At 38.3% G+C, this 21,438-nt stretch overlaps 1 long non-coding RNA gene across 1 annotated transcript; it reads left to right on the top strand.

Annotated features, from left to right (window-relative positions):
* The first annotated feature begins 376 nt into the window (after positions 1-376).
* Positions 377-17,860, top strand: LOC121875672. Its single transcript, XR_006090646.1, has 3 exons — positions 377-565; positions 16,513-16,612; positions 16,941-17,860. It is a non-coding gene; the product is annotated as an uncharacterized LOC121875672 (long non-coding RNA).
* The last annotated feature ends 3,578 nt before the right edge of the window (positions 17,861-21,438 follow it).

The following is a 21,438-nucleotide window of genomic DNA, read 5'->3' as shown; positions in this document are numbered from 1 at the left end:
TGGTCCTGGCCTGAGGTGAGTGAGAGAGAGAGAGTGAGGGAGGGTAGGCAGTGATGGGCGGAGGTGAGGGTGAGGGAGGGTAGGCGGAGGTATGTGAACACTCAACCCCTCGTCTTGGCCGCCACAACCTCGTGTTTGTTTACACGTACACAAATCTTAATGTCTACCATGCCAAAGTTAATGAATATTTTCTTCTCCTACTGTGGAATTTAAACACAAGAATATTATTTACACTTTGTAGTAAATAAACATGTCATAGTCAGTGCAGACAAGTAAGACGAATCAATCGATCTAATGCAAGAGTCATCGGAGATGACAAAACATTGATGGGCACGTTTGGTGAGGGTAGGATAAGCTACGTCAGGGGTGTGCCCAGCCGTCGTCCTTGGCCAGGGTGAGACTACACGGTCCGGCTGCCCCTCCCTCCCTCACTGCTCGCACAAGGGGAAACACGCGCCAGGAGGAGCTGTCTTATTACCTAAAGCTGTGCCTTATTTTAACTACAACAAAGCAACCATCCTCCGCCTTTTTGACTCAGTGGACGTATATCCTCGTGCTTCTCAAGGTCTGTGTCAAATTTTTTAAACTTAAAGGGTAATAGTTCGTATTCATAGCACATCTTCATGTAGATCAGTTGACATTTTCGCATTATTTTTAAATGTTGTGTCATCTGTGCTTTATATATAATACAGAGACGATAGTTTCTTGAATTATAAAGTGAGTTAATATTAATTTTATAATTAAACATATGAATACGGTTATCTCTTCTGCTTAAAGGTTCGTCGCATATCAAATTTAACCTGGAAATTTACAGTGACTATACAGAGCTCTTGGTTATTCCAGAAGTTCAAAGCCGACGTGATGTGGTTTCTTGGGACCACAAACCCACCCCATACACACGTTAGCTGAAATGGCACAGCACTTTATCTCTAATGGCAAGATAGCCGACATATTAAGATTGTATTCACTTTTTTGCACTTAGTAGCTATACCAGTTCCCATGTATAGAACCAAACACACAATGTGCTTGAATACCTCTCATGCAAATGTGAATAACAAAGTGTGCGGCCAGACTACTGTCTCACACTCCTGTATAGAATTAAAATATCCTGACCACGGGGGTTAGTTATACAGACCCTTTGTGAACTGTTCTCTGTTATCCTTTGTGCTGCCGCTCACAGGATGAGTATGGGGTGCACAAAAAACTAGACGATAAATAAATAAAAAAATAATTACCCGTAAAACATAAAAAAAAATCGTGCCACTTTAGATAGATAGATATTCAGTATAACCATTATACACATTACTGTCCTCGAGTTTACAGCTTGAACTGGCAGACAGTTCCGTATATCTACCACCCTCAGAGTGAAGAATTTCATTATCTTCTATTCGTCCTGCATGACATCTTGACGGACGAGGTTGTAATTGCCTCCTTTCGTGTTGGTGGTGCGTGACATCACGAAAAAAAAATGGCCCAGGTTCACGTTTTCCATCCTTTACAATATTTTTAATGTCTCAAGAGATCTGCCCTGTTGTGTCTTATCTGAAGGGCTGTTACTTCTAAGGTGCTCAGGAATCATCTTAGTCGCTCTGTGTTGTACCTTCTCTAAGTCTTTCTGGAGAAACGGTAAGGTTTACATGCTTGTATAAAGTTATCCAATTAGGAAGGTGCAAGAAACTTATAAAGTTTAAGGAATATTTACTTTTCTTTGTATTTAAAGACAAGATTTTTAATTCCTAAATTTCGGTTGGTCGATTAGGCTTTAAAAATCAATTGACATTTTTGCTGAATAGGGATAATTATTTCTTTTTATTGCTATACATTAATGGAAATTAATTCATATGTAATTTCATTTAAGACGTCTATGGCCAGTCAAAAGCTTTCCCCCCTAAAAAAAGAAATGCATAGAAGGTATCACTGTTAGGCATCTATCATTATTTGTACGACATTATGATTTTGTACATACTGTACATTTCGTGGGGTGTGCAAGAGTGATTATAATATGTAGCTATTTCTGGTATTGGTGTGTGGGAGGGTAAGAGTCGGTGTGATCCCTCTTCCATCCCCCGTCCCTCCTCCATTCCCCTTGCCGCACCACACATCTCGTATTCCTCAGCTGTTCTGTCAGTGTGTATGTGTGTGTGTACGTGTACGTGTACCCTGTGTGTGATATATATATATATATATATATATATATATATATATATATATATATATATATATATATATATATATATATATATATATATATATATATATATATATATATATATATATATATATATATATATATATATATATATATATATATATATATATATATATTGAATTGAATTGAATTGAATTGAAACAGTTTATTTAGCCAGAAAAACACAGATACAGAGTCAGTGCCGGATTTAGACCTGTGGAGGCCCACGGGCAGCCTCTTTGTGGAGGCCCCCCTCATTATACTACCCAAGAGGGTGGGGTGGTGAGTGAAGCGAGCCTAAACATCTGGGAGTTCCGGGGGGCGCTGTAAGCCTCCCGGGAAAATGTTGAAATTTGAACACTTCTTTGGAGAATTTTGAAGCCATATGCAGTTACATTGAGGACATTAGAACATTGAGAAAAGTGTGTGTGTGTATGTTGGGAATTTGTACACATGCATTTTAAAGAATGAAAATAAAAATAATCCAAATGAATAAACAAATAAATAAAATATTGTAATATGTGGAGGCCCCTAGGCAGCTGCCCACTTTGCCTACTCCTGAATCCGGCTCTGTGCAGAGTGGATAATAATAACAATATTAACATGGCTGAGCCAGTTGAGAACCTGAGCTCTCTTTTAGGCACCTGATATATACCATACATTTATCTCAAGGAAGTATTATGTAACATTTAGTCTCATCTGGAATAGTACAATAGCATGGTGGTAATAAGAACATATCATAATGTTACCACGGTTATCACTTTGCTTATTAATATTATTTATTTATATATACATAAATTACAGTGGAATTGAAAAACATAAGTATAATGGGGGAGCAGTACAACCTGGGTTGTACAGTAATAAGGTTGAACAAGAGGACAGAGCTGTCAGGATTATGTCTAGTTGGCAATTATGTTTATTGCAATGGTAATTACTAATCTATTTACATGATAATTTCCAATAAAACGGTTTTGATGGGATAATAAAAGCAGGTACCGTAAATATAGTAGGTGTTACAAGAAATATTAATACTTAGACAATAGATATTTTTAATATATATATATATATATATATATATATATATATATATATATATATATATATATATATATATATATATATATATATATATTTGTGTGTGTAACGTTTGTTGTGAAATAGGCTATTTTGCAAAATTCCCGGCATGCATATTGGTAGTTTTGCGAAATAACTTACAAACAGGCTAAACAAAGTTAAAAAAAAAAGAACAGAACCACTTAACTGTGTATCAATCTACACGAGCCATCCTAACCTAACCTAACCTAACCTCTCTTCTCACTTAACCTAACCTTTCACTTAACCTAAGCATAAGGTTAGGTTAGTTTAGGTTGTCTGTTTGTAATTTATTTCGCAAAATTACCAATATGCATGCCAGAAATTTTGCAAAATAATCGATTTCGTAAAAAAATTAACATATATCATCATTCCATATAGCACGCGGACTTCCATATACAAACAATACCTCACTACTCGGGAATCGAATCCTGGATCTCTATGTGTGTGAACAGGGAGTGCTACCATCTCGCCACAAGGGCAACTAAAGCAATTCTAGGCTTTGTGAGATTCCACACAAGCCTGTTCAGCGTGCTTAATAAGCGCCTTGAACCTCCATTGGACTGATGAGATTTATATGTACCCTCGTGTTTCCGAGCTGGCACGGTCCGACAATCCCCAGTGCTTAACAAGCACATTGAACAGGCTTTGTATGGAATATAACAAAGCCTAAGATTATTTTAGTTGTCCTTGTGGCTCAGTGGTAGCGATCCCTGTTCTCACGCAGATGTCAAGGCTTCGATTCCCAAATCGTGGGGTATTGTTTGTATATATGTATATATATATATATATATATATATATATATATATATATATATATATATATATATATATATATATATATATATATATATATATATATATATATATATATATATATATATATATATATATATATATATATATATATATATGTAACCGGTCGGAATTTACTGGACTTTAATTTCTCACTTGACTTGGGGTTTATTAAAAATTAATAGATGGTAATGGCAGTGGAAGCGCCCCTTTGAGAAAAATCCCGAACCAGCACAAGAACACTTAAATCTACTAAACAAAATGAATTGTCCGTGACCCGTGGAAGGATAGCGTCTGTGACTGGGATGAATGAGACACACTGTAAAATTTAGACACTTATATTCCCTCCAACACTACAAACACAATCAAATAATGGTACACCAATATGCGCACCTCTTAACTTAAACTTAAAACACTACTCTGGGGAATAAAAGTTATACATGATATAGAAATTATTAGAAACACAGGCAACAATAAATTTGAAGTAGTAAGAAATGTTGCTTGCACACATGAAACAGGCCTTAAGGGCTTTCAACAAAATAATATCAGTCACTGAGGAAATGGTAATAAAAAATAAAAAATTAAATACTCTACAATGAATAGGCCTTAAGGGCTTTCAACAAAATAATAGCACCCCAACAGATGCACACTTCCTAACCTAACTTAACCACTACTCTGGGGAACAAGGTTATACCTGAGATCAGGATTATGAAGAACAATTAGATGCATTAAAAGAATCAAATCACAGCATCACTCTGGTTCCACTTAATGGCACAAACATTAAAAAACAATACTATCAAAATTATTTAGGACTATTAAACTACACACGTCAAGATAATATCAGTCTGAGGAATGGTGTTAACTACACCCGTAATAAGGAAGATAAAATGTTCCTCTAGGTATCTCCTAGAGTCCTAGACTCACGGTCTCAGTGTGTGACCATTAATATACTCAGATAGCCTCAGTGTACTCCCAGTGCGTCCATGGGCAGGAAGAGAGTGAGCCAATCAGACCTTGTGCAGTTGAGAGGAGCTTTAGCTTCCCGTTAGCAAGAGGGTTTCACTAAGCGGCTCGGGACATGTGGTGTTGTGAGCCGACGTCAGCTGGGCACCCAGACGGCTAGATTCCCTCAAGAGATCCTTTGGTACCCCGCTAAACAGTGACAGGCCTACTCTGATCGGTCCAATGGCGACAATCGCCACCCTCAATCATCAACGGCAGTCTCAAACGGCAGTCAATCTCTCGCAGTCAAACTCCGGTCAACTCCGGTCAACTCCAGTCAACTCCAGTCAACTCCAGTCAAGTGGGTTCTGACGGAAACCCTGAAATGAACTCACTGTTAGCTCTAGTTAACTTTACCACTGCCCTATCTAAACCCTGTCTGAGATTGAATGAGACTTACTTGTTATACTGCCATAGCGCAGCACAGGTGACTAGGCCACGTGACTATTTCTGTGACAGACGCGCAGGGACGTCTTGTCTGTGTGAATGCTTCCCGCGACTGAGACCTAGCCAGCGTCGCGTCTCCTCTCAAGGCGTTAGCTTAGGTCTACGTGACATATTTTCCGCCTAACTAATAACTCCTTGGGACACCCGTAACATTATTCAGACTGATAAACGATCTATAATAATTTCAAATTCAATAATAGTCCCTTACTTCATGAATCGCATCATTATTAATTCGGTGAATTACATTTAATATCATATAGGCCTAGTTCCACCATCTCTCGCTGTGAGCAGGAAGCGCTCTCTCCCCTCAGATGACCTTGAACGCTCAGTATCGCTAATGGCGGGGCATTTGAAATTACTCTGATATTTCTGAATATTACATATATATATATATATATATATATATATATATATATATATATATATATATATATATATATATATATATATATATATATATATATATATATATATCAGTTTTAATGAAGGAAATAATTAAATTTTCCCCCCCAAAAATCATTAGAATTGAAATTGATATTGAAACAGTTAATTTAGCCAGAAAAATACAGATACAGAGTGAATAATAATAACAATATTAACATGGCAGAGCCAGTTGAGAGCCTGAGCTCTCTTGAAGGCACCTGATATATATTGTACATTTATCTCAAGGAAGTATTATGTAACATTTAGTAACATCTGGAATAATACACGTTACATGGTGGTAGTAAGAACATATCATAATGTAACCACGGCTATCACTTCGATATTTATTTATTTTATTTATATTAAAAGCAAAAACATACTTTACAGTGGAGTTGATATACCTTAATATGATAATGGAGGGAAGTAATACAACATGGGTTGTATTAAGGTGAAACAAGAAAACAGAAGCTGTCAGTCTCATGTCTTGTCGGCAAATATATAATTATTGCAATGGTAATTTCTATCTATCTACATGACAATCTCTGATATAATGGTTTTGATGGTACAATAAAAGTAGGAATATAAAGTAGGTATAACAAAAATATTAATACTTAGACAATATATATTTTTTAAGAGATGATATAAAGGAAGGGAGCTTAGTCTTTGCTCGGATGGGTGGGGGCAAGTTGTTCCACACCTTCACACCATGATATTTTATGGAGGTCTGGGACTGAGAGGAGTGCATGGGGGGTGGTCTTAGTAGCCCTGGATGTCATAAGTTGAGTTGTACAGTATCTCTGATTATTACGGAACTAGAAATAATTATTGTCAATCAAGTGATTGACAGATTTGTAAACAAATAGGGCACAGAAGTAGGTGTTAATATCATCGAATTTACTATTTTCAATTTAAGAATTGTTCTTTGCTGTGATTTTTTTTTTTCAAATAGGTAATTGTCGCACAACTCTCTTCTGCCCGTTAATCAGGAGTTGTGTTTTTGTAGAGCCACAGCCCCCCCCCCCCCTACAGTGTGTGACAGTGTATCAAGTGTTGGTAAACAAGATCATAATAAATTTCTTTCATTGCTGCAAGAGTGAGTGACTGACGAGTGTGATACAGGATACCGTATTGTTTATTGACTTTACTGTGAATGGCTTGTATGTGCTTTCTCCAACGTAGTTTCTCATTAACAGCAACCCTAAGAAATTAAATATTTTGTAAGTTTTTCCTCTTGTGAAAGATTGTGTAGTGGGGTTTTTCAAGGTTTAATACCAGTTTATTGTGTATTACCCATGCCCTGACTTTAGTCAATTCAGTGTTCATAGTTCTCACGAAGGAATGGTTATCTGAGTTGCTGGCATAAAGATTACTATCGTCTGCAAATAAGTTGTATTTGACGAGTGCACTGGAGAGGACTATATCGCTTATGTACAACAAAAACAGTATGGGGCTGAAAATGGTGCCTTGAAGAATTCCAAACAAAATTGTTAGGAGTCAGATTGATGATTATTATAGCAGACATACTGCTTCCTATTAGACAGATATGAGGTAAACCAATTGTTGGATAAGCCCCTAACGCCGTATTGATCAAGCTTTGACAGAAGGATGGTGTGGTCGAGTAACAATAGATTTAGAGAGGTCCAAGAATATTCCGACTGCGAACTGACTGTCATCAAAGGAGTTTAAGATATCATTAGTAAAGGATATCAGAGCATTCTCAGTTGACTTTCTAGCTCTAAATCCAAGCTGAGAGTCTGTAAGGATGTTATTGACACTGCAGAAGAAATTTATTCTACTATACGCTAGCTTCTCCAGTATCTTACTAAAGGCTGGGAGGACTGGCATGTGGCGGTATTTCTTGAAAAGACCTTTGTCCCCAAATTTTGTATATGCTGGGTGAACTTTAGCAAATTTCAGTTTATTCAGAAAGACACCACTAGTGAAGGAGAAGTTACAAATGTGTAAGAGAACAGGTAGTAAAAAGTGGGGTACTTTTTTTAATGATGTTCATTGGTATATTGTCGTCGCCTGCTGCTGCATCTTTGGACATTTTTATAATGGTCAATAATTCATCTGCCGTGACAGTGGATAAGAACAGCAAACTTTGCTGTCTGTTTTGCAGGAAAGCTCGAAATTACTCATTGTGATCAAGGATGCTCCCTGCAAGATTTTTGCCAGCATTTCTATGGAATTTAAATCACTGTGCAGTAGTTTGTTCTTTTTTGCAAACAGAACAAGACTTATATCCACGTGGACCCATTATGCATTCTAAAGTCTCGGTCAAAAAAAAGTAAACAATGCAGACGACGCAACTACGTCACATTGGCGACAGTGTCGCCATCGTATCATTTTCATTTTTTCTTTTTTTTTTATTGGGCACTCCCCTACATCCTTGTGTAAGGTGAAGCGTAGAAGCGTTTACAGCGCCCAACAGGGAAGCATGCTAAGTTCATGCTTGCCTTTATGTCTCATGAGTTAAGGGCGTAGAAGCCTGAAGATTCAAGGGCGTAGAAGCCTGGAGAGTCAGTGGTTTATGTCATCAAGTTATTGGAAGCTCCAACAACTTTCCCTGAATACGAATTCGCAACTTACAACAGGTACCTACTTTACTGCTAGGTGAACAGGGACTAATGGGGGCTAGGAAGTAAGTCCAAACAACTTCCACCTGCCCGGGAATCGAACCCGTGACATCTCGCTTGCGAGGCAAGAACGGTACCGCTTCTACCACCAATCCCCTCCCACAGTTCCCATCATTGAAGAGACCAATTGATTCCAAATGTCGCCAACTGTGCCCCGCTAAACGCTTCAAGTATAACTTTCTTATGAGATATTCCTTGCCTTAGTCACTCAAGGTATAGCTGTTTTAGGTTGAGTTTACCCTCTCATTGGTGTTATGGGAGTTGGCATTTGAGTTTGAGTTTGACTATTGAGATTTGTTATTGCTTGATATTGATTTTGTGTGATCTTGTTGGACCTTCAGTCCTTACTCGGCCACTTCCAAGCATCTTATCTTATTATTAATGTTATTCGTTTTATTTTGTGTATATATGTGGTGGTGGGAATAAGTTAATAAATGTTCATATTTTTATTGACTTGTTTAGGTTTTGACCTGTTAACTTGACCTTTGTTGGGAGAACCTGGGATTAAGAATATACTAATAAACTGATATGTTTGAAAGACTAAAGTAATTTGTGTTTATGTAATGATTTACCCTAGGGTTGTACCATAAATAATGGGGGCCTGACCAGGGATCCTAAGGGTAATTTGTCAAGTTACAGGTTGGAAACAAACACCATTGCTGTTTAATGTGTTATGACTGTGACTGATATTAATCAAGTGTTCTGTTGTTTTACTACTGTGATTTTGTGTGTGTAACCCAGTGACTTGTCATTGGATTTGGTCAGTCATCATGTTTTCCCTGGAAAAATTCGTTAATGATCCCTCACTAGAGACTCTTTGCCCCTATCAGTTACGAAACAGACTGGATTAGCATTGCTAGCCATTATGGAATTTACGTCCAAAAGGGTCAGCGTAAGACGGCAATACAAAAATGCTGTGCTTGCAGAGCTGGTGAGGGAAGAAATTATTTCTGAGGACGCCCTTCAGTTATGTGTATTTGACACGAACTAGTGTGAACACTTGGAATAGTTTAAAATTACGTAAGCTGGAGATGCAACATGAGTTAAGTTTATATGAGGAAAGAGAACAGGAGAGAGCACATGAGTTAGCCATGGAGGAGGAAAAGCGAAAAACCCTTGAGGTGCAAGGTGGAGTAGGAGAAGCAAGGCCCAGCAACTAGCACCTCAGTTCGACAAGGATGACCCAGAAGAATTTTTCCAGCAGTTCGAGAAGATATCTAAATCATTCAAGTGGCCTGAAACATCCTGGGTGGCAATGTTTCAGACTGTGTTTAAAGGTGCAGCTTGGTCAGTCATTTTGTCTTTGTCGGCAGAAAAATGTGAAAGTTATGAAGAGGTTAAAGAGACAATTTTGAAAGTTTATGAGTTGATTCCGGAACACTAAAGAGTGAAGTTTAGGAATGAAAGGAAACTAGAGTCACAGTCATAAATTGAATTTATGTATCGTCTTTGTAAGATGTTTAGAAGATGGATAAAAAATAGTGGGGTAAGCTCCTACGAAGAGTTGATTGAGTTGATCATTTTAGAGCAATTTAAGAGAGCCCTCCCACGAAACATTCAGTTATATATGGAAGAGAGAGAGATTACAGAAATGCAAAGAGCAGCAGCTCTGGCAGACAGTTGTGCATTGACTCATAAGAATGTTAGGTTTCAAAGTCATGTAACTAGGAACAAGGGTGGTAAGCAGGATAAGTTTGAGGATGCAAAGGCATCTGCCTCAAGTAAGGTAAATGTCCGTAGTGGCTCGGAACAAAAATCTCCCGAGGTTTGAGTGTACGAGTCAAGTGGTCTGCTTCTACTGTAAACAGAAAGGTCACGTTATTGCAAGTTGCGCTAAGCTCAAGAAGAAAAAGGAAGACTATGTTCTTTCACTCCTGCAACTGGACAAGTTAGACCCTAAGTCAGTTAGTTTTTACTCAAAGGAAGATTTACTTGAGCCCTTTATGTTTGATGGGACTGTCTCAAGTGATGAGTCCAGTGATGTTCGGTACCCAGATCGGATTTTGCGAGACGCCGCTGCTGACCATAGTATTGCGTTGAAAGGTGCTTTTCCCTGTGTGGAAAGTGCCTATACTGGTGAGCATGTGTTATTGAAGGGTGTCAGTGGTATAGTCACTGTTCCCTTATGTAGGATGTTCTTGAGGAGCGACATGGTTTCTCAGTGGGTGACTGTTGGTGTCCAAGACTCTCCCTGTATCTGGTGTTACCTTCTTGCTAGCTAATGAGATTGCCAGTACTCGTGTTGTCCCGGATCTTGTAGTGACCACGACTCTTATGGTGGGCAATAACACTAAATTGCTTGAAGATCAGTATCCTGGTTTATTCCCTGCCTGTCTTGTTACCAGAAGTATGTCGCTTAGAGAAGAGCAGAATACTCGTGTTGACCCTGTTCCTAATGTAGCTGACACAAGTGGTGCAGTTTGTGATGTAAATGACTGTGGTATTAAGGACCTATATGTGTCTCAAGACAATTTTGTTAATGATAGTGAGTCTTATTTGACGGAAGTCAGTGGCGCCAGCGACGATAATCCCCCTGAAGTCACTGGTGACGTATTTGACAACTCGCTCTCATCTAGTGTTAATTCAACTTTGAATACTGATGTAAACCTATAAAATCAAGAGACTCATTCCCCAATTATGTAATTGTAAATTTTCAGCCTTCTGGCTGCCGTGCTCTTTCAATAAACCGTTAATTATTATTATTATTATTATTATTATTATTATTATTATTATTATTATTATTGTTATTGTTATTATTATTATTATTATTATTATTATTATTATTATTATTATTATTATTATTATTATTATTATTATTATTATTATTATTATTATTATTATTATTATTATCATTATTATTATTATTATTAGTAGTAGTATTATTATTATTATTATTATTATGATTATTATTATTAAAACATGTACCCATAAATAGGAAAATAATTATTTCTGATCAGAAAAGTGATCCAGAGTTGAAAGATCTGAATGGCTGCTGTAGGCAGGGAGGAAGCTGATGACTTGCCTGTTTGTTATTATTCGGACTCTGGCCTCCTCTTGGGGAAATTTAGACCACCTTTGGTGCCTGCTGGGGAAGACTGGCTTGTTAATAAGCAGATGCTCTACTACTACAAGGAAGCACTTGTGTGTGTTTTGGAGACCCAGGAGCCACAGGAACAAGAGCAAGATTTTCTGGTAGAGGCTCCAGTTAAGCTATGCAGTTCACAGCTGATCCCTCTTCTAAAGTTTTAAATCTTTTACAGCTACAGGTTGAAGATATCACAAGGATGTTACAGGAATACAAGCACCTGTTTGGGGACGTGCCACAGGCCTGTAACCTCATAGAACACAAGGTGACCCTTCTACCAGAGACGACCTCTATCAAGCAAGCGCCCTTAGGACCAGCCCTGCTAAGAGGAAGATTCTGAGGGAAGAAGTGGACTATTTGTTTCAACACGAACTCATCGAACCAAGCAATAGTGACTGGGCGTCACCATGAGTACTGGTGCCAAAACATGAAGGCTCCTTCTGCATATGTACGGACGGGTAAATGATGTGACCAGGGCTGACTCCTACTCTTTCCCTCGTATAGACGACATCCTTGACAGCATCATTCAGGCAAAGTTCAGCACGAAGCTCGACCTGATGATGGGATATTATCAAGTGAAGCTGACGGAGGAATCCAAGAGGATAATGCCCAGAATTTTAAACACCCTCTTCGTTTGAAGAGGGCCATCGTTTTTCAACCCAAGTTTTAAAAAAAAATAGTGTCCCAAAGGATAGCGCATTACAGTACTTGACGGGGTGGTGTGGCAGTAAAATGAACCAATTCCAATAAAATCAATTTATAATATTGGAATTAGTTAATTTTACCAGCACACCACCCCGTCAAGTACTGTACTGTGGTGTCCTTTGGAACTCATTTTTTTTTAAACTCGGGTTGAAACACGACAACCCTCTTCAAAAGAAGAGGGTGTTTAAAACTCCAGGCGCTACTGCCTTCGTCACTCCTGATGGGTTTTGGCAGTACAAAGTCCTCCCCTTTGTGCCTCACAGTGCCCCTGGAACATTCCAGAGGGATATGAATGTGGTGAAGTCTGGGCTTCCTGGTGTCTGTGCCTACTTGGATGACCTGCTAGTGATGGGAGTTACCTGGGAGGAGCACACGGAGCGACTTTGTGCCCTTTTCACCCGCCTTTCTGAGTACAACTTCAGTGTCAACCTGGCTAAAAGAAAGTTTGGCCATGCAACGCTCACCTACCTTGGCCATGTGGTGGGCCAAAGGAGGGTGGATCCAATCAATGCAAAGATAGAGGCTCTACAGTGACTCTCGCCTCCTGCAGATCGAAAAGCTCTGTGTAGGTTCCTCGGTATGGCAGGATTCTACCGAAGGTTTTGTAAGAACTTTGTGCAAGTTTCAGCTCCTTTGACAGACTTAGTCAGCCCAAAAGAACGTATTTGTGGACAAAAGTGTGTCAGGCTGCATTTGAAACCCTTAAACACCTATTAACCTCAAGTCCAGTGTTAAAAGTGCCAGATTTTGACAAGGCTTTTGTGATCCAAGTTAATGCCTGTGATGTGGGTACTGTGTTGTTACAGTTTGAAAAAGGTATACGACACCCAGTTTGCTTCCACAGTGTGAAACTAAAACCGTATCAGCGTGGTTATGCCACCATAGAAAAGGAGGCTTTGGGGCTTTTGTTGGCCTTAAAAAAGTTTGCAGTGTATGTTGATGGTTCACCATATACCGTAGAGGTATACACAGATAATAATCCTTTACAATTTGTACAGCCCTTCAATATAAAAGTGAAACATATTAAAGGGAAAGACAATCTTTTGGCAGACACCCTGTCCTTTGATGTATAAAAGTTTTCCCCATTTGTTCTTAAACTTTTTACATAAGGAGGAGGAATGTTACGAGTGTTCGCCATAAGTTTCTGTTCTTGGTATGAAATACGTTGGTTCGGATGATGTGTGGTTGGCAAGAGCAGTTTTGCTTATTACTCGCCCACACTGACTGAGCCATCATTTACATATTAAATTTGTTTTATTACATTGTATATTTATTGTATTGTTTCATTGTATTAGGTTTGTATATAGGTTAGATAAGTGGAACTAACGTCAGTAGGGTAATTTAGGTAATGTTTACATTTTGGCCAATCTGGATACGATACGTCAGCATTTGGTGGTAGAGAGGTGACGTCGGTGGCCTACTGGTACACCTTAGTCAGTCTAGGCACTGCTGTCTTAAGTTAAGTAGTATCCTCTCCCTGGTGCTTTGGGAATTGGCATTTGACTATTGAAATTTGTTATTGCTTGATATTGATTCTGTGTGATCTTGTTGGACCTTTAGTCCATACTCAACCACTTCCAAACATCTTCCTTTAGTATTATTGTTATTCATTTTATTTTGTGTTTATATGTGGTGGTGGGAATAAGTTAATAAATGTTCATATTTTATTGACTTGCTTTGGTTTTGACCTGTTAACTTGATCTTTGCTGGAGAACTTGGGATTAATCATATAATGATATATAAGAAAGACTTAAGTGATTTGTTTTTTTGTAATGATCTATCCTAGGGTCGTAACATTGTATCATTTATTGGGGGAGGGGGGGGGAGGGCATAGGTTGAGTGTTCCTGTTCTGAAAAGAATTGGTGATACTCCAGGATTTCTTACTGTTTGGCCAATGTTGACTCAAGCTTATTTGCATAATGGTTACGTCTGGCATTTCTAACTGCTTGAGTTACTTTATTTTTGATACTTCAGCAAGCATCATCGAAAGTTATGGGTCTTTTTCCAAATTTTCTTTGGAGTTTGTGTTTTACTTTTATCATTGCCTTGATTTCACTTGTCATATAGGGTTTGGGGATAGATACAGTTTTTACTAACTTAGTCTTGAACAGGAAGCATTTATCAAAGCAAACATTGAAGATGTAAGAGAAGTTGTAGCAGATCACTTTAGGGGTTATCGAGCCATAAATAAGGTCCCACTTAGCATTCATTAAGTTGTTTTAAAAAAGGACCATGTTGTCGGCGCAGTTGTCTCTGATTTTTATTGTGACTTTACCAGACCTTTCAGATCTTGTGGCTGTTTTATACATGGCAAAAACTGGGAAGTAATCTGAGATATTGTTATAAATAATTCCACTTGCAAGATTGTTAGGAGTGTTGCTAGTCGAAATATGATCTATCACAGTGGCAGAAGTGGCAGTTACTTTGGTGGGTTTGGTTATAGTGTTGAAGAAGAACTTAAAATGACAGGTAGCAAGATGGTCTATTATTGAGGTGTCCAACTTGGATTTTAGTAGATCATGGTTGAAATCTCCTGTAATGTAGCAAATTTTCCTCTTTGAACTTATGATAGATATACGCTCCGATAATTTATCAAGAAAGTTCCTTACATCAGTGTGGGGTCTTCTGTAGATTACTACGACTAGGATATTTCGCGTGTCGTCGCGTAATTCAGTGAAAACTCCCCTGAAGCCTTAAATCATCTCTTACAGCAATGTTATACATAATATCAACAGCTAGTGCGATGCCACCACTGTGTCGTGACGTATTGATGCAGTGTCAAGCGTAAATAAGGACGTTATACAAATATTCAATATAATTAGTGAGTTTGGTCTCACAGAACCCAAGTACATCAAATTTGTGGGCAATAGAAGATATACATTGACCTAAAAAGGCATCTAAGTGATGTGGGATTACTGCTGATGTTATGGCTAATCAAGGAGAAGGAATGAGAAAGTAGAAGACTAGAGCTAAACTGAGGAGACTCAGGAAAGTATTAGTTACAATTGGGGTTGGTGTATGGTGTAACCCAGTGAATTTTGTAGAAAGGCATCAGGATCAGTATGAGAAAGTATTGTGCTGACACCATGGGTGAATGGGGTGTAACACATCCGGCCAGTACATCTTAAGGGAATGACATTAGAATCATCTCTGTAGGAATATTGGTATTGATTAAGGAGCAGCAAAAACTAGGGTAACTGAGGTGTGAAAAGGGAAGGTCAAAGAAAATTATAATAGTGGGGGTAACGTACTCACAAGTGCTGCAACCAACAGAATTAAGATGATTGGTGCTGGAGAGGGTGACTCCTAGTCACTTGGTCAGGTGGGCTGTTGTTTCCCACCGTAGAGGGTGGATGTGTTGTACCCGAGTTGGCTGGCAGGGGAGGGGGGGAAATCTCCACAGAGTGTGGACTGGTTCTGTCTCCGTGGGGAGGGGGTTCATGTGGTTCTTGGGAAGGGTGGTACAGTGGGTGGGTGAGTGGGGGGTATCCACTTGCCCGAGAGTCCTTCAAAACAAGGACTTTATGACTGAATAACACATGTTTCCTTTGTTTCCTGGCTTCTTTAAACTTGTCCATTTGCAATTGGTGGGCTTTAGTCGTACCTGGGCAAAGGTCTTCATTGATGAAGACAGTAGTGCCTTTCAGCTTACTGCACTGATAAAAGACTTTGTCACGGCCAGAAGGGAAGAGAACGTTATTATGATGTATCTGGGGTGGGAGGAGTTGGATTTCCCGACCATTGAACATGGTCAAACTTGATTTCAGTAAGTTTAAAATTCTTAGAGAAAAATTTCTAGGTTACATGGGGAACAATATTAATTTATTTAATAATTTTATGCGGTCATAGGCTAAACGAATGAAAGGTCATATAATTTTAAGATGTGGTTTGATATGGGATAGGTATGTTGACCTAGCTTGTGAGTGATGACTTCTTTCATCAACATTTATTAGGTAATCGCCAACCTTTGAAAATGGAATGAAATATATGTTAAAGTCTCTGTCTCTCCTGTTATTTAATAATTTATCTCTTGGTGTTATCTCCCGTCCTTATGTTTCCTTTTTATTTCTTATGTACATCTCCCCTCCTTACCATGACTCCAGTTGCCCACCGCTAAAAGTCGTATCTCTTGCAGGATGGCACGTCACATCCTGCCTTTGGTGCTGCTAGTGGTGGCTCTGGTGGTGAGACTCATCCTGTCAGCGCCCATAGACGAGGACGTGGAAGTCAACAGTGTGAGTTTCCAGAAAAACTGTACTGGTATATTTAGCAAGAGTAATACTGGTCAATACTAATAATAATAATAATAAATAATAATAATAATAATAATAATAATAATAATAATAATAATAATAATAATAATAATAATAATAATAATAATAATAATAATAATAATAAGAGAGATAAATACTGTAGACTATTTTTACGGTAATAACTAACCGTTCCCTTTCAGCCTCTCTCTCTCCCACTTTTGTAAACCAATCTCACTCCAAAAACTAAGAAAAATTTTTTTTTTTGTCTTTTGGTTTGAATAAGTGACCGTTCTCTCTCTCTCCTTTACAGATCCACCACTCGTTTGATAGTGAGAGGGTGGCGTCCTCCATATTCAACAACATCGCCAACATACCATGCAGGCGTAAATGCTATATCCGGGATTACCATGGTCGCTGCCGCCGTAACTTCTCCTGCCTCATGGGTTGAAGAAAAACATCTCATGTCTTTCCTACTTTTTCTTCTTCCTCACTTTCTTCATCTTTTTTACTATCTTTCTCTTCTTCACTATCTTCCTCTTGTGTTCACTTCTTCCTCTTCTTCACTATCTTCCTTTCTTCACTTTTTCTTATTCTGTATCATGTTCCTTTCTTTCTCATCTTCACATTGACTTTCTTTACATTCCTCTTCTTCATCAACCTTTACTTTAATTTCCTCATCATTATTATTTTCTTTACTTTCATTGACTATTAGTTTATCATCTTTAGTTTTCCCTACGTCGCTTTCCTTTTTATCACTTTGCCCTTCACCTTGTACTCTACATCTTTGTCACCTTCACCGGCATCTTCTCTGACGTCATCTTCGCCCTCTTACCTATACCACCTTTTCTTCCCTAAGCTATCAGAAAAAAAAATCACCATTCTGAAACTGTCCACTCATGGGATCGACACCTTGAAGCTCTCTCTCGGGACTTCAATACAGATCACTAGGCTGAAGTTATTCTCTTGGAACTTCATCACTCAGAACGTGCAAAAGTTCAACTCCTTGAATTTCATCGACCCTCGGAACTTCACCACTCAGAAGTTTACTTATTGAAGCTTCACCACACAGGTCATCACTGCTAATAGTAGATAAACATAACTGCTATTTTTTCTAAATCAATTCTTGTTATCTAAATTTGTTTAACTTGTGTCATTCTATGTAGATAATCATAATTGGTACCTTAGTTGAGTTAAGGTTAATGTATTTCAATAATAACAAGTCAGAATGAACACATTTTTAATTACATTACCCTTCAATATATTATTTTTCAGCAGTATTAAAAGCTCTACTAAATTCCTTGCCACATTACGAATGATCTGGAGAATACTTGTCCAAACCTAGCCCAATGTTATGATATCAGGACCTGTTCATCTTTGAGGATGCTAAACCAAACCCAACGTAACCTAATCTAATGCTATGGTAGCGGAATATCAATGACTTAAGTGTACATTTTACCTCACCTGATATTGGATTTGGGTTTATATTCAAATTCGATGGGAGGATAAGACTTAACTCCTTGGTTTTACAACAAATAATTTACAGATACAGAAAAAAATAATATAATTGTCATATTTAAGCTACCCCGAAAGAATTTGTATTAAAAAACAGTTTTCCCTCTTTGGTTTACTTTATTTTGTACAAGTTTGGATTTCTAGAAAAGAAAAGAAAAAAATGATAAAATAAAATTTTCTGAAAAATTGTAGTGTAAAAATAATCAATATATTATTGTCATTCTTAGCATAGTGAAAGGAGCCCAAAACCAGACAGGGGAACCCCCCCACCCCGAAAAAACGTTTAAATTATAGAGAAGGAAGATGTGGCTTATTATAAGAAGTTTGGGATCTTTCAGACAAATTCTAAATTGAATACAAATTATTTTTAAATTAAATTTTAAGACTTATAAGCTTAACACATACATGTGCATAACTTTTCTGTACAATACTTGTTCAGCATATAAAAAAAGCACTGATGTTAAAAATATGTGACATTAAAGGAATAAAATGTTGTTATAGGAGGCTTACCTTCACCTCAACCCCAATCCTCCCGAATCAATCTTTCTCAGAACAGAACTTATTTACCTTTTTACTTAATGGCCACCCATTAGAGGTGGCCATACTAAGGGAAGGAGGCCAGTGGCCTGTGTCGGATCTCTCCCTTGTTTTTGATAATTTTGTCAAGGGCTATTTTGAAGCCCAGTACTGTTCTTGATTCCACAGCTTGGGTTGGTAGACCATTCCATAGGTCTACCAGCCTCTGTCTGAAGAAGTATTTTCTTATATTCGTTCTGCATGGTAACTTGGCGAGCTTGTAATTATGTCCTTTCGTATTGGTGGTGGGTAACATCACAAAGTGATGTCCAGGGTTCATGTTTCCCATCCCTTTCAGGATTTTGAATGTTTCATTGAGATCTGCCATATTATGTCTTGTCTGAAGGGTTGTTAGTCATAAGGCCCTCGTCTGCTTGGATAATCGAGATGACATAGTTCCTGAATCATCTTAGGCGCTCTGTGTTGAACCTTTTCTAGGATGTTAGATCTTTCTGGTGGTAGGGTTCCCACGCCTGTATACGGTAATCCAGATTGGGACGTACTGTACTATACGTGAGATATCAGGATTAACTTTTAACTCGAGTTAAAGCCATATAGTAACAATATCCTATGACGTAAGCATTCCGGTCTTTATCAGTGTTTTGTACTGAACACGGAAAAAAAATTCATTTCATTCAGACAAGTGAACTCCTCGGTGCATTGTTAGCAGCATGTGAGAGAGTGTGAGGAAACGACGGAGGCCGGTGTGGGAGGAGGCAGTCGAGGACCAGCACTGGCAGCGGCTACAAGAAATTGACATTGATATTGAAACAGTTTATTTAGCCAGAAAAATACAGATACAGAGTGGATAATAAGAAACATATTGACATGGCTGCGACAAATAAGAGTCTGAACCATCTTAATGACACCTGATATATATATATATATATATATATATATATATATATATATATATATATATATATATATATATATATATATATATATATATATATATATATATACAGGGTGACGGTAAGTCTTCGTGCAGTTTAAGATATTAATAACTTAACTTTGGTTCTATAGGAGATAACAACAATCTGTAAAGTGCATTGGAGAGGGATGTTATTATGTTTTATCATCTTTAATCTAGGATTGCTAAGTTTCAGCGTATCCACCAGCATAGTACGATTTTGAAGTTTCACAAAAACGTTCTGCAGTTGTGTCTCAGTTATGGTTAGGTTATGTTAGGTTAAGACTTATAGCCAATATAGACGGGTATACCATCAGACCACCCAAAAATTCTAACTAAAAATCTGTCAAAGATTTTTGCCCCTACTGGGTGTAGTGAACGACAGAAAAAAGTCTACCAAGATCTGACCACCGGAAGTGGGTTAAAGCTGGGTCAGTTCCAAGGTGGCTGCCGCTGACCATGAAAATCAGGAAGGCGGCTGTAACTTCCTTAATATTAAGTGTAGAACAATAATTTTTGTATCTAACCTGGGGTTTTAAGGGTCAAGGATTCATTGGTGCCAAAAAAAATTAAGTCCCACTATTCAGACCCTTAAATCAAAGATTGCGGCCAACAATCATGAATGAAGGCACCATTACCAATAATTCCCATATTATTTCACCCGAAAAGCAGTTTTAGGTCCAAAGAATGCAAATATCCGTTTTTTAGAGTAAATTTTATTGATATGTTTCAGAATAATGTACATCAGAGTGTACACTGAAGGAGTCAGTGAAAAATCTTATACATACTAAGTGCAGTAGTAAAGGAAAATAGCTGTCACTTAAGCAGATTAGTTGTTGCTTGTTAGTTCCCCTTGAAAGGAATTCTTCCTGCTTCCCTTCAAATTCGATTTCACTGGTGAAGTTCACAACCGTATAATTGGTGGTTTGTTCCCGTCTCTGGTGTGCGTTATCCTTTATCGAGGGACCTGCCCCACACCCGTCAAACACAACAGTTGCTGCCCCATAGTGCTTACTTGTAGTGTCAGCGTATACCTTGGCTATTTTACCAAAGGTGTCTCCCCTCCTCCATTTCAGCTTGCGTAGTAAGGAGCCACCTTCAAGCACATATCTTTCAGTTTTCGGGATAGCATCTGATCTTGCTTCACTAGATGGTATCTTGTTATAATGGTCATCGATGGCTTGGGCTAGTTGAAGCTTGTCGGCCTTTCTCAAGATGTTTTTGTTCTCAAAAAGGGATGACGGGTATGGACTCAGCTCATATCTCATCACCCCCTCTAGAGACAGATGTCCTGTCCTGGACACTACAAGGAATCGCTGGAACAGTAGGCCAGGATCAATGGTTCTGCCAGGAGCATCCTTGACAGCAGATGAATTTTCCAGGGTCTTGGTTTTGTCTTTCCTCTTGAAAGGGAAGGAAAATGCAGGCTGTCCAATTACTCTGTCGATGATGTTCCTGCCAACGGATTTGTAGTCATGCACATTGACGTCTTCTTTCGCCACTATACCATTGATGATATTTCTCAATGAGGGGTCAGAGGAGAAAGGTGAAAATGAAATCAGCTTTTGTGCTTATCTTCGATAGGCCTGATGCGTCTCTTTCAATTCTGGCGTCAGTTGAATCTTTGTGTTGTTCACTTGTGGTGTACGTGAGATCACTGAACTCCTGCATGGCAGTGTTGAACTCAGACATTATGGGGGCTGACATTGTCCACAATGCTCGCTGTTCTTCCGTCATCTTACTGCCATGAGTCAAGCCACCTGTGGTTTTTAGTGACTTCATAAATGTTTTCTCGATGACTAGATCG

The sequence above is a fragment of the Homarus americanus genome, unplaced genomic scaffold (genome assembly GCF_018991925.1).
Source record: "Homarus americanus isolate GMGI-L3 unplaced genomic scaffold, GMGI_Hamer_2.0 scaffold22250, whole genome shotgun sequence".
NCBI classification, from domain to species: Eukaryota; Metazoa; Arthropoda; class Malacostraca; order Decapoda; family Nephropidae; genus Homarus; species Homarus americanus.
Note: the sequence above shows the minus strand (reverse complement) of the source record. Positions and strands in the feature narration are given on the sequence as shown.